This window comes from Varanus komodoensis, unplaced genomic scaffold (assembly GCF_004798865.1).
Source record: "Varanus komodoensis strain SLA01 unplaced genomic scaffold, ASM479886v1 scaffold20_1, whole genome shotgun sequence".
Classification (NCBI taxonomy): Eukaryota; Metazoa; Chordata; class Lepidosauria; order Squamata; family Varanidae; genus Varanus; species Varanus komodoensis.
Genome location: NW_025335587.1, coordinates 19,349,462 through 19,361,883, shown reverse-complemented (window position 1 = coordinate 19,361,883; position 12,422 = coordinate 19,349,462). Strand labels below are relative to the sequence as shown.

Genomic DNA, 12,422 nt, shown 5'->3' with positions numbered 1-12,422 from the left:
TTTAAAAACATGTAAAAAACAAGGAATGAATGATGCAGTGGCTGGAAGCCATTAGAGGTTTAGCCCTGCTGGAACGGAGGTCTGAAGGATATAATGCACTCCTTGGAGTCTCCTAAATTAAGCTTACATCTTTTCATGATGTAATGAATGGCTGGTGACTCATTCCTGCGTGGCCACAAATCCTGATGAAAAATAGAAAAGTTCTGCACAGTCCCTTGCTAAATATAATAAAATGCCTATCCAGACTTCTCCGTCACAGTTGTCCTTTTGGGCAAAGAAATAATCAGCACACTGCAAATGTGGCTGTGGAGAAGGCCAAGAAGAAGATGACTGCAAGAAATTATTGCTGGAGAGCTGCCAGTGGGTCGAATAGGCATTGCCGTTCCTTCTTTCTTTCCAGAGCTTCCGGAGCTCCGACGGTTATCACAAAAACCGGTGCTTTCATCTGCCTGTGCTCCAGCAAACCATAATGAACTGCTGGCATGGCCTGATCGTTTAAGCCTTAGCCCAACATAGTTGGGTGGGTTGTGCTTAACAAGAAACAGGTTTCATAACTGTCTTTGGCACTAATAAAATATAATACTGAAATGAGTCATTCTGAGAGAAATCTGGTACGGACTGATTATGCAACCGAAGACCTGATAAGAAGGAACAGATTGAGCATCAGAAAACACAAAACAGCTTTGCATGAAAGGGTGACATTTTGTCGTAGGCCTATTATTTGATTTATAGCAAACCCCTTCCAATGTTAGCTGTTTGTTTTAATTTCCCCTTAACCTCCAAAGAATTTGCTGCTGCCTCTGCATTTCCTCTTGCTTGACCTTGCTGCAAGTTTATTAATTTAACTTGGAGTACTTTTTTAAAGCTTGTTTTCAAGTAGAGAAACAGCAATTGAATCTGTGTGTTCTCATTATAGATAATGTAGCAGCCCCAGTTGCGCTGCTCAGGCGTAACTCCCTTTGACATCATCAAGTCGCTCGTGCTGGTAGAGGGAAACACTAGTGCGAACGAGGACGGAATGGTAATCATGCAAGATATTTAATTCTGAACACGTCCCTTCGACAGGCTCAGGTGAACACCCGCGTTGATTTTCAAATGATCCTTCTGCAGGATTAGGATGCTGCTTTGGGTTACCTGAGTTTACCTTTCCGAATTTCTCACCAGCCCTCCTTTCCAGTCTCTGGCGCAATCGGCTTCTTTGTCGGCCCGGCTTCGGTATGCTGGCCCAGTGCCCACATGCCTGGAACAGTTGCTTTTCTATCCCACCTCGGACTCTAAGCTATTCTTAGTTGAGAGCAGCACCTGACATTTACTGATGGTGTCAGACGCAGAATCCTACATCACACCGCGGTGTGAGCATTGGGGAAGAGAGAAGGAAAGCATCAAAAGCCTTTGGAACTAAAATGAAATTCAAACATCTGTTGTTATATAGCAGTGTTCCAATCAAAAAAAAAAACCCTGTGAGGAAGAAGATTAGCAAAGAATGGATATAAAACATGCACTTACCTTTCACGAGTATTTCGGTGTCTGGTGCACGGAACAGAAGGCGACAGAGACAGTGTTGGAAGCTCTGCTTCGCCACGAAGCTCAGTGGGTCGTTTTGGGCCAGGTGCGCCCTTGCAATTCTCACACCGTGCTTGCGGGGGTGAAGTGACATGACCAACAGGTATGAACTCGTTAGAAAAAGGACAAGACTTAGACAGATCATAGGATCATTTCTGAGGCAATGTGATCATACTGACATACCATTTTTTCAGTGATAATTATTTACTGTGCCAGAGGTCTGTATCTTCATAGAACAGTGATACACCTGCACCCCCGCCCCCAAATCCCCCAAAACCTTTGCCTAGAAACAAGTCTGTAAATTAGGAAGTATTCCACTCTCCCCAACACACTTGGTACATTCACATCTACCATTTCATAATGTGCATCTTTTTTAAAAATTGAGGAACTACTAGATGATTGCCATATCTTACATGAGATATGATACAGGATAAATACTGGATCATCAACGTTAAAATGAAATGTGGAAAAAAATTAAGACATACCAGTTCCGAAGTCTTTACAGTATCTCCTTGTTTCAGTGCACAAAAATGCTACACAATGCTTTTTTTTGTATTTAATGTCACTTTGGAAACAACAGATGCTGAATACTGAAGATTTCATGGGGATGTTATCGTTTTTCTCCTTTTTTAGTGCTATCAAAAACTAAGATTGATAATATATCCTTTGCTAGCAATTTGCCGATTATATTTCCTCTTCTCTCCTTCTTGCAGTTTTGGAGTCGTTTATTGACTTCTGATGTCTGGAAGCTAATAAGCACCATGTTGTGTTCAACCAGCTTAGAATCACAGAATAAAAGCTTGTGCCTTTACTCCCCTCAGTTCTGAAACTTACTTCTTAAATGCAGGATGATTTGAAGAAGTGGGGAAGGGAGAAATGTTCGCTCGCTAGTATTTTATTAGAAAAAGGGGAAAACCCCAAAACAGGGAACAGCAGCATTACACTGTTGGAACAGAGGCTTTTTCTACATGGTACCATTGTGCCCTTTGCTCTGGTTGTCGTCATTTACACAACACTAAACAGGGCCGGGGGGCCCACATTCAGTGGCACATCGGCCCGCCAGTGGGATGGTGGCAGAGCAAAGGCCAAGTCTGGCCTTTCCATAATGGGCATCGCCCACGCATCCACGAGGCTCCAGTAGAGCCGTTCTCCTTCACCCTGTCTCCTCTGGCCTTGCGTCCGGACCTTTTGCAGCTGTTGGAGCTCCCAGTAGCTTTCAGGACGGGAGCGTCTTGGCTTGGGAACAGGTGGAGATGCCATCTTGAAAGGGCAGCTGACTTGGAAGGGGAGGATGGGAAAGCAAACCCTGGTTCAAAAGATGCTAATCGTGATGCTAATCGCACCTGTAGAAACAGATACCTAATCCACGGGGCGCAACCAGGAAGCCCTTCTGTTTCCCTCCCTGAAAAGAACAGGGGCTGCAGAGGCCTTTGCTCCATGTTAGGAAATGGGAAGAGGAACGATTTGCACTTTCCACACGGAGCATGAAAATGACCCCATATTAAGATACCTCAGGCCAGATCTGGACGTGCAGATTAGTCTGCCAATAAAGCGTCGCTGCTGTTTTGTAGCCCGTCCGAGTGGCTCGCTGTTCCCCCCATGGCTTTATGGGGGGCGGGGGGAGCGCATGCTGCAGGGCACTGCTCATTCAGAATCCATCCGTGTGACACTGTGCGCCAAAGAGCCGTCTGTGGAGGCGATGCTGCGGGCGAGTGGATGGTTCTGAGGGCCTGGGAGGCGGCGGCAGTGCGCAGAGAAACAAAGCCTGATGTTTTGTCTCCCGTTTTGTGCTTCGTCATTCACTGGCTGACGTCTTTTTAATAGCTGAGCCCTCTGACTGCATACCGTCAGAATGCAGATCATGGTGACTGCAGAGAGAATATTTCTTGTTTGTAGCAGGGGCCCGAGACATGGTTGCTTGGCATTTTGCTAACCTTTTGCACAGGGAATCCCAGTTTTTCCAAGCTTACCAGGCCGTAGGCTGGGCTTTCAAAAGCTAAGACTGGCCGAGCAGTTCAAGTGAAAATGGAGAATTAGGTGGCAGTAAGCCGCCTGCTTCGGCTGAGGATCTGTTGGCTGCTGACTCTGAGCACAGCCCTCCCAGATACTAGCCTGGCCCTTCACCTGCTTAGCTTCAGAAGTGGGGCAGGATCACTCTGAAGTGCCAGCGGCTTGTTTGTAGCCGTGTGCTGGACGGCCCACCCGGGATTCCTGAGACGGCAGAGCCTGAGCATTTTTGTATCCTCCATTGTTCACTTAGTGCCATATTATAGCTCCTTCCCTCCCCCCACCCCTCTCTCTCCTTTAATTTACTTTTTAAAGTTATTCTTCATTGTTTATTTTTCTTGGTTGGCTATTATTGATTTTACTGTTACTACTGGTTTCATTGTAATTGCTGATTGTATTGTATTGTGGTGCTGGTTATATGTAAGCTGCCCAGACAGCGTGTGGGCGGCATCTAAATCTAATAAATAAAGAAGAAAAAGGGGGAGAAAAATAGGAGAGGCTGAATGGATGAAGGGAGTGTGATGCTAGCGGGCAGCCTGCAAACAAATCTAATAAATAAAACAATCAATAAATAAATAAAATTAGAGGGGAACATTGACTGCAGAATCTTGTTACACAACAGTAGTGGGAAAGCAGCAACATTTTTAAAACAGTTGCCAGATTTCTTCAACCTTTGCTGGTGATCGGAATATAATTTGGGTCCTCTTTCAAGCCACGTATGTAAATCCGCTGGATGCACGTGGCTACATTTGCCATCTTTCCATTTACGTCTCTTCAGGGAATCCTTCAAGGTGAGATTTTTGGAGCTGTGTCACTTAAATCACAAACTCTGGAGAAGCTGGTCGATGGAGGGGGCTGGCATCATGCCTCCCCAAAGAGCTCACTCTTTGATGTGCTTATTACCTTCCCCCCCGTCATTCTTCTGTCCTGTAAATAATTCAGTTTCTTTAGCTTAACTGCAACTGGCAACTGCTTGTTATTAAGAATGACGGAAAGCATCACGAGGCTCAGCAGAAGAGAGTACATCGGGGATTCAGGTGTGAAAGGGAGCACTTAGAATGTTTGATCATATTTGCGCTCCTTTCTCAAAAACTTTTCTGCCGCGGTGTCCACCAGCCCTGAAAGTGACGCGTGTGGAATCGCGACGGTCTGTCTCTGGGCTGGGCCTTCCTGCCACCCACGCCCAGGTGGTGCCTGTGTCCACGTCTCTGGGACCTTCCCGTGTCTGCACCATGTAAGATGGAAGTGGGAAGTCGGTCATCTGGGGAGGGGGCAGGCAGACCCCCCTTCCTTGGAGGGCTGCATGCAGAACTTGGGGGAGCTCTGTGTGATGGCTCGAACCCTGTAGTACCTAGAGGCAAACCATGTGTGACCCTCTGGCTGTGGTGGGACTGCAGCTCCCATCATCCTTTGCCGTTCCTCATGCCAGTGGACTACGAGGCCCTGTAGTCCAACACGCTGAGAAACTCACCCTAGTCCTTTCTAGGCAGTGCAGGTCTTATTTGTGTATATTTATACCCTGCCATTTTCTCCGTTCAAGGATCTCTTGCGCTTCTATTCCAGAGCAGTTTCAGCCCCAAGTGGACTTTTAAAATACAGTGAAAAGACCCTGATCCGTCGACCAGCCTTTGTATACATTCTTCACTCCTGTGCCGTTTAGATCTATTTTGCAATAATCGCTACCTACCAGATGGCAAGCTCAAAGCATGCCCACACAGAGAGGAATGGGAAACGATTCCTGGCCACCCCTCTGCCATTTTCTTAGGATTTGCATCTTTGCAATCCTACTGGCACAGCAATGCTTGTGATTATGCCCCCAGGGAGATCCAGAGCTGAGTAGCAAAGGCCGCTCTTCTCACGCAGCAGGACCTCTCTTTCTGCATCACAAGGAATTCCTCACACATCACGCCTTTGTCACGGGAGGGTTTTGCCCAGTCTGCTAAGCTGTCAAGATCTGCGTTCGTTTCCTGCAGCTTTCCCCCCACAGCCTCATGTGCTAAATATAGTATGTCCTGGGTTTTGACAGCATGTTCCAACAACTAGAGAGCAAGAGCGTATATGCCTGGTACTCTAAGGACTTGTCTGCTGTTCCCACATGCTGCCAAGCCGTCTCTGACTTGTGGCAGCCTTACGAACGGGTGGCCCACCCGGGATGCCTGTCCTGCTCAGCTCTGGCTGCCTGGATGGCATCCGTCCGTTGCGCAGTCGTCCCTTCGCACGCCCACTCCTTTCAGGAGCATCTGTAGCTTGTGATGCCCACAGCCCCAGGCTTTGCTGTACTCTAGAAGTCATGGGAGGGTCTTCCGAAATTCTTTGCTGTACCCCGGTAGCCGCTGTATCTTTGCAATATGAACTGGAAGGCCGCCTCCTTTTCGGAGTGGGGCTTAGAACGCCAGGCATTTCTTGCCCCACGGAGGGCACTTTTTGTTGTTGGAAGAATCCCTTTGGGTTGCTCTTTGCGGAGTGATGGTAAGACTCCCCGTGGCTAGTCGAATGGCAGGAGGCACCGTAGGGACCGTTCCTGCTGAGCTCCCTGGGGGAGGATGTTCTGGTGCAAGCCGTCGAGCTGGATGAAACTGAGACGCCCCCTCCGGCTTGGGAAGAACCCCGCAGCACCCACGCAGTCCTTTTGGTTGAGGGTCAAGCCTGAGAATCCACTCTGGGTGGGGACTTGGCTGGTTCGGCCACAAGTCTGGTTGACTGGGAAAGTCAGGAAGGGGGTATATATTTGGGGGCAAGGGGGATGCACACACACGGCACTCCATAATCAGCCTTGGCCACCCAGGGCTTCTGAAAACGTTGCTTGGGTCTTGCCTGGAAAAATGTGGAGCAGCTGTCGAGGGTTGATTGAGTAGCAGCTGCTCAAGGTCAGAACTAAGAAGACTGGATTGCGAGGGCCCGGCGTCACACTTGGGCACCCGAGCAGCCAAGAGCCTACGACTTTCTCCGGCCTTGGGTCTACCCCGGTATCGCTCTTCCGTTGTTTGTAAAATGAAACAAGGCGATAAGGGGGTTGCAACATAAACACAATACCTGCAACACACGTGGTGTTCGTCATAAGACCTTCTGCTCCTGCAGATTGCCGGAATGTGTCTTCCGGTAAGCATGAGCTGCAGCATTGAAGCAACACGCAGAACCTCCTTTACGTAACTGACACAATTTGCACAAAAATGTAGTAAATCTAAGTGGGGGAAGAATTCAACACATCCCCTTGAACAGGAACGTTTCCGTCCGGTAGCTTTGTTGTACCCAACTTTGTGTAGTGAACACAAAGCAGCAGTAGCAGAAATAAACACCGTTTTTTCTGGGGTGAGTGTACCTCCGGCAACTCATTGTTGTGCAGTTTTTCCGTATCTTTCATCACTTTGACTCATACAGTGCCGCATTCCATGAAGTTCAATCTGCACCTTGTAAAGAAGCCGTTCCTTTTATTTTAATGAATTCTTGATGTGTAAATGATAACATTTGCCTTCAGGGATGCAGCAGGCTGAAAATCCCAATAAATCAAGAGGATACTGTTTATATGCCATGTTCTTCAACAGTCATAGACTTCACTGGTGCCCCTTTATCTCTGAATATAATAAAAGCAACATTAGCAATAATATGGTTAGCTATAATAAAAGCTTTCTTCTGCTTCAGCATATTTCAGATTATTTATGCAAATCTTATGGGAACACAGAGGAGTTTAATAAACTGGATCCTTGCTGAAGGATTACATTCAACAACCACGCAAGAGTGATGGGGGAAATGAGAATCTCATTAAATACAGTACCATAGAATCTTAAGATGAATTCCCACGGTTTCCAAACTGGTTAGTTGGACAGAAAGTCTTTAACTTCTCAGCAGTTAACAGGGCGAGGGGACTCGTTTACTCTCCACTGAAGAGATCCCACTAGCCGCATGAAGCCGCCGCACTGCAGCTTTGGGCAGCTTTATCTTTTGCCTGGCATTCTCCCCCGATGAACAGAAGTGTGGGGGGGCTGCAAAGGGAGACGGTGCGCCGTGATAGGGTCAGTCCTGGGACAGGTGCTTGCTATTTAAAGCCAGTTTTGCCATCCACATCCATGGGGAGGATCCTTCTGTCTTGGTGGAGGGGGATGCCTTTTTTATCTCTTCTGAAGATAATTCAGTTCGATTCACTGATAGCAAAATCAAGCAGGTGGGCATTTATGCTTCAAATGGTATCCCCAGGAAAGTAGGTGAGACAATTCTTTTCTCCAAATTTCTTGTTGCTTGGGATCTTTTCTTCTTTAACTGAGAACCTTGCACAGCGTTCTGGTAAGAGGGAGGCCTAGTGTTTCCAAATAAAGCCATTGCACAATGTAAATAAAATTTGCTGCTGACTTTTATTCAAATATAAAATTAACGTAATGTCTTTTTCTGTTGGAGCTGAGATTGAGGGATGTTTCCTTTTGTTCACTGACACTGCTTTTAGAGGGGTGCTGAATCGTGCTGGCCTTCAGGTTGACTGAGACCCAAAGATGGGATAATCAATAAGGCCTGAATCAATAACTCCCCAGAGTGCTTTCAGATACCTCCCCTCCTTCCTCCCCAGGCAAGGGGAGCTGTAGAGCAGGGAGAGGGAAGGGTGAACTGGAGGAGGAGTTGTCCTGTTTGTCAGAAGGCAGCGTCCCGCCGGCGTGACAGTCTGAGATGCCCAGAGCCCTCAAGCCCTGCAGGTGGCACTACCTGGCTCGGAGAGCTAAGTTAGTCGTGGGAATGGCTCTTGTCCTCCAGATGCACGCACAGGCTCTGCTTCCTTCGCCTTTCTTTGCTGTCACAGAGGCATTGATGCTAGCTGATGTCACTTCCTGCTTGGACTTATGGGAGGAACTGGCAGCTCTGTGAACCGAGAATGCAGATGCTGGTCAGAGAAGCTGCGTGTCTGTCAGTTGAGGGCCAGATTCTGTTTCAGAGACGCCCGGGGAGGATTTGACTCCCGACTCTCCGCTTGGACTTCTGCGGCCGGATTTTGTTGCCCTCTTGGAACTGCAAAAGCAAACACTGGATGGAGAAGAGTGCCTTGCCGGCAGGCTGGGCTCATCTTTGGAGGGTTTCCTGTTCTGACCCTCTTCGCTTTGCCCGCTTTCAAATTCGACTGGACAAGGGAAGTGCGGCACTCGGGAGCTGTGTGCAGCAGAACGCGGCGCTCTTCCACGCAACTCCTTCCTTTCCGGTTCACCACCCTTCCACGTGAATCGTTCATTGCTGCCCATCACTCTGTCACAAGTCCCCAAATTAAGACGAATGGCTCGGCCTTCACAGGACCTCCTCATCCCGGGGGCCCGTCGGACAACACGGAGGCGCTTGTGCGGTGCGTGCCATTCTGTGAGCCTGCGCGGCATCCGGAATGGTGGCTGGCGTTGCTTCGAGGGCACTTGTGCAGAGCACCCGGACAGCTCCTTCTGGGCAGGCAGCCTGGCTTTTTCACCGGTGGAAACCGGCACTCTTAAATCCATCTCTGATACTAGAAATGATGGGAAAGAGTCTTGTAACACTGGGGAGATGAAGAAACTTCATCTGGCGTAACCTTTCATAGACTCCATCAGACGTTGTGAATGCAATGGCCTTGAAAGCATAGGACTGATAGAGATCTCACAAAACCCTCTGTAGGTTTTGTGACCACAGATTAATGCAGCCCCCCGTCTGGAACTGCAGTTGAGAGAGGCTCTCCCAGCTGGCCCACTGTGGCTCCAACACAAGCTATAAATATTCCGTCCCGTATTTACCTGCAGCTTTGGAGAACAGGGTGAAGACAAGTGCTATTCAAAGCTGCCAAGTGGTGAGGAGGAGGGAAATGGAGCACCTTTTCCCTATCCTGCACTCCTACAACTGAGCTGTATTAACTCTATAGGGTTTGTGGGGGGCAAGGGGCCGGCCTCCAGTCCTGAACCCGAGCACTTGATGGGGGAAGGAGGTAGATTATTGTCCTTTTCCTTTCCCCCCTCCTGAAAGCACTTCCTGTCGCATGTGGCGGGATTAACAACATGGCATTCGTCCCCATGATCCTAATTGCACTACCTGTGACAGAACAATAAGGGCCGTTACGGATTCAGGCAGGCAGACCGCCCCCCCCCCCCCCAGTCCATGCCCCTATTCCCCACACCCATCATCCAGGCCTTCACTGCTCCACACATCCTGGAGGCCCCTGGAGAACGTGCTGTGGGCAGTGGTTTCTTCTTGGTTTCCAAATGGAAATACCCGGAGTATTGAGACACCACGAGGGTTTTGCTTCTGAGCTGATGGCCACATGCCACTCACATTGGGCCTTCGAGAAAGCAAAGATCGATTCTTTCTCTTCCTCCTCCCCTTTTCTTTTCCAGGCACTGAAGTGCCACAACCTGGGTCAACCTGGGCAGTCAGATTACTAAGCTTCCTAATTTTGTAAGCTGCTAATTTGGGTAGGTTAATTGGCAAGGCTAGGCTCTGATTTTCCTGTGTCAGCTTTCATCCCTCCCTTCTCTTAGGATTAACTCTTCAGTGGCGTGAGCGGATCAATAAGGGTGCACGGATATGCACGGATGACTCACCTTTTTATTTTGCCAAAGAGCAAGTGACTGGAACTGGCTTTTAGAGGACTCCTGTAGCCTGCAGTGTATGCACAGCTGCTGTCTAGGTTATTTAGCTTGATCGCCCATAATTAAAATGTACCAGGTGTTCACTTCTTGGATGTGATGCTGCCCCTCGCTAATGATACCTGACGTGATTTCAATATTGCTAAGGTCTTTTTCAAGGGTTTTTTTTTTTTTTTAGTGACAGATGTCTGAAAATGCTTTTGGCAGGTATGGAACAGAAATAGGACCAAACTGCAAAATAAGCACGGTAGATCCTTAGTGTTTTAGAATTATCAAAATGGTCAGAGGCTAGAATCAGGGTAAACTACATTTTCCTACTGCATTCTTGTCTGTGCTCTTTCAGAATGGTTTTGACAGCGGATTTGGATTATTTCTTATTCAGATAAGTTGATTTTCTTCCCATTTGTAGTGTGCAGTGTATGTTTTGTCTCTGACATCATTAAAATACCACTTTGTTGCTGATCACTTGACATAATGGATTTACTGCACTTCTTCCATACTGCAAATGGATTAAAGCAACTCTACGCAGAGTCTAGAAAATAACATTAAGACATACTGCTTGCCTGCTTTTCCCCACACCTTACTGTACGACTTCCATCCCCGCCGTGCTGCTTTTGAGAGTCGATGTGGCAGACGGGCCCTTGAGAGACCCAGGTTCAAATTCCCACGCAATCCAGTTAATCTATTCATTAATCCCTTTTGTCACCGGATAACTTATATTCTATATTCGGTCATCTCCTCCTGCTTGATAGCATCATTCTTGTGTATTCTTGCCGACTGCTGAGCCTGAACCAAATCGGTGTTCTGAAGGGGAGGGGGTCGTAAATCCCCCCGGCGGAGGCATTGGACTTGGATTTCCAGCCAGCATCCCCAACATAAGGCAGAGCATCTCAAAGGCAAACTGCAGTGCAGCATCCTTCTAGTCTTAACTCCTTTTTCCCTTCTCCTCTCTGCTTTTTTAGGCAACAGGCTTCACCAAAAAAAATAATAATTAACGATCCCACGTTTGTGCACATTTCTGTCTGTGTCTACAGATTCTGAATCCAACGCGTGTAATTGTTTTAACAAGTTTAGACTTTATGTTTTGAACTGAAAACATGTGCATCTACTTGGGTGCCCAAGCCCTTTTAGTCTTGGCTTTGTCAAGACAGACCATGGAAGGATTTCTAAGTATGAAGTCTGAGAGACTCTGACAGTCTTTGAGAGTGCGGGAGAATATTCACACCTTTTTGTGAAGAATAAAACATAAATGTAAGGTGTCGCTCTTCATTTTTAACAAGTTGATAGACTTTGATTGCCAGAAATTATTAAACCCCATTTATGTCCTATCAGGAATGGGAAAAAGAAAAGCGAGTGAAAAATTGGATAATTTGTGAAGGACACATACTGTTCTCATATAAAAGCACTCTGATTCGCTACATTTAGCTGCAATGTCTTTGGACAAGTCGCCCAGACCTCAGCCTCTGTGAATGTTCCATCGAGCAAAAGCCAGATCCTGATGACACAAAGAGGCACATTTCCCGTCACTGTCTGATGCCCCAAATCAGCTGTTTCGTTGCAGTCACTGAAAACTGCATTATCTAAAAGATACATGCAGCTCTCACATCCTCATTGTCTGAGGGGCAAGTGTTTCCCTTTACATACAAGCCATTCAACGAGTGCATATGGTTGTAAATTTCTGAAGGACTGAGCGGCTACAGGTGCGCGCTGTATTCCTCAAAAAGCACAACTCCTGTCCAGAATCAAGCCGCGGACGGGGCAGCTTGAAGCTGGCTGCTGCGGCACCGATTTCTTGGCCCTGGCAATGTGACGGAGCAATCAAACTCTTTAAATGCAACGTTAAAAACAGTACAAGGACAGGTGTGGTATAGTGCTGGACTGGGGCTCGGCCAGTCTGCTCAGCCATGGAGCCAACTGGGTGACCTTGGGCCAGTCATAGGCTCTCAGCCCCACCAACCTCACAGGTTGTGGGGATAAGATGGAGGGCAGGAGGAAGAGAATGATGCATGCCACCTTGAATTCCTTTTTTTTTAAAAAAGCAGGATATAAATCAAATAAATAAATAAATAAATAAATAAATAAATAAATAAATAAATAGCAAAATAAATAAATTTAAAGTTATGAACATTCTCTCTCCGTGTAAAAATGAAGTTGCTGCAGATGGCTTCAGGAGGAACACTCCTGCTAGAAACAGCTTGAAACACAATTGCCAGAAAAAGCCAGAGACTTGGATAACACTCAACCCGGGCACTGTCCGAGTGGCCTTACCCGGTGGCA

At 47.4% G+C, this 12,422-nt stretch overlaps 1 protein-coding gene and 1 long non-coding RNA gene across 4 annotated transcripts in view; both read left to right on the top strand.

Annotated features, from left to right (window-relative positions):
• The window catches only part of PPM1E (protein phosphatase, Mg2+/Mn2+ dependent 1E), a 71,696-nt gene that overhangs the window by 43,761 nt on the left and 15,513 nt on the right, over positions 1-12,422 (top strand). The gene's annotated exons all lie outside the window — the stretch shown is intronic.
• Positions 1,537-2,383, top strand: LOC123023409. The gene is made up of 2 exons (XR_006414732.1): positions 1,537-1,666; positions 2,277-2,383. It is a non-coding gene; the product is annotated as an uncharacterized LOC123023409 (long non-coding RNA).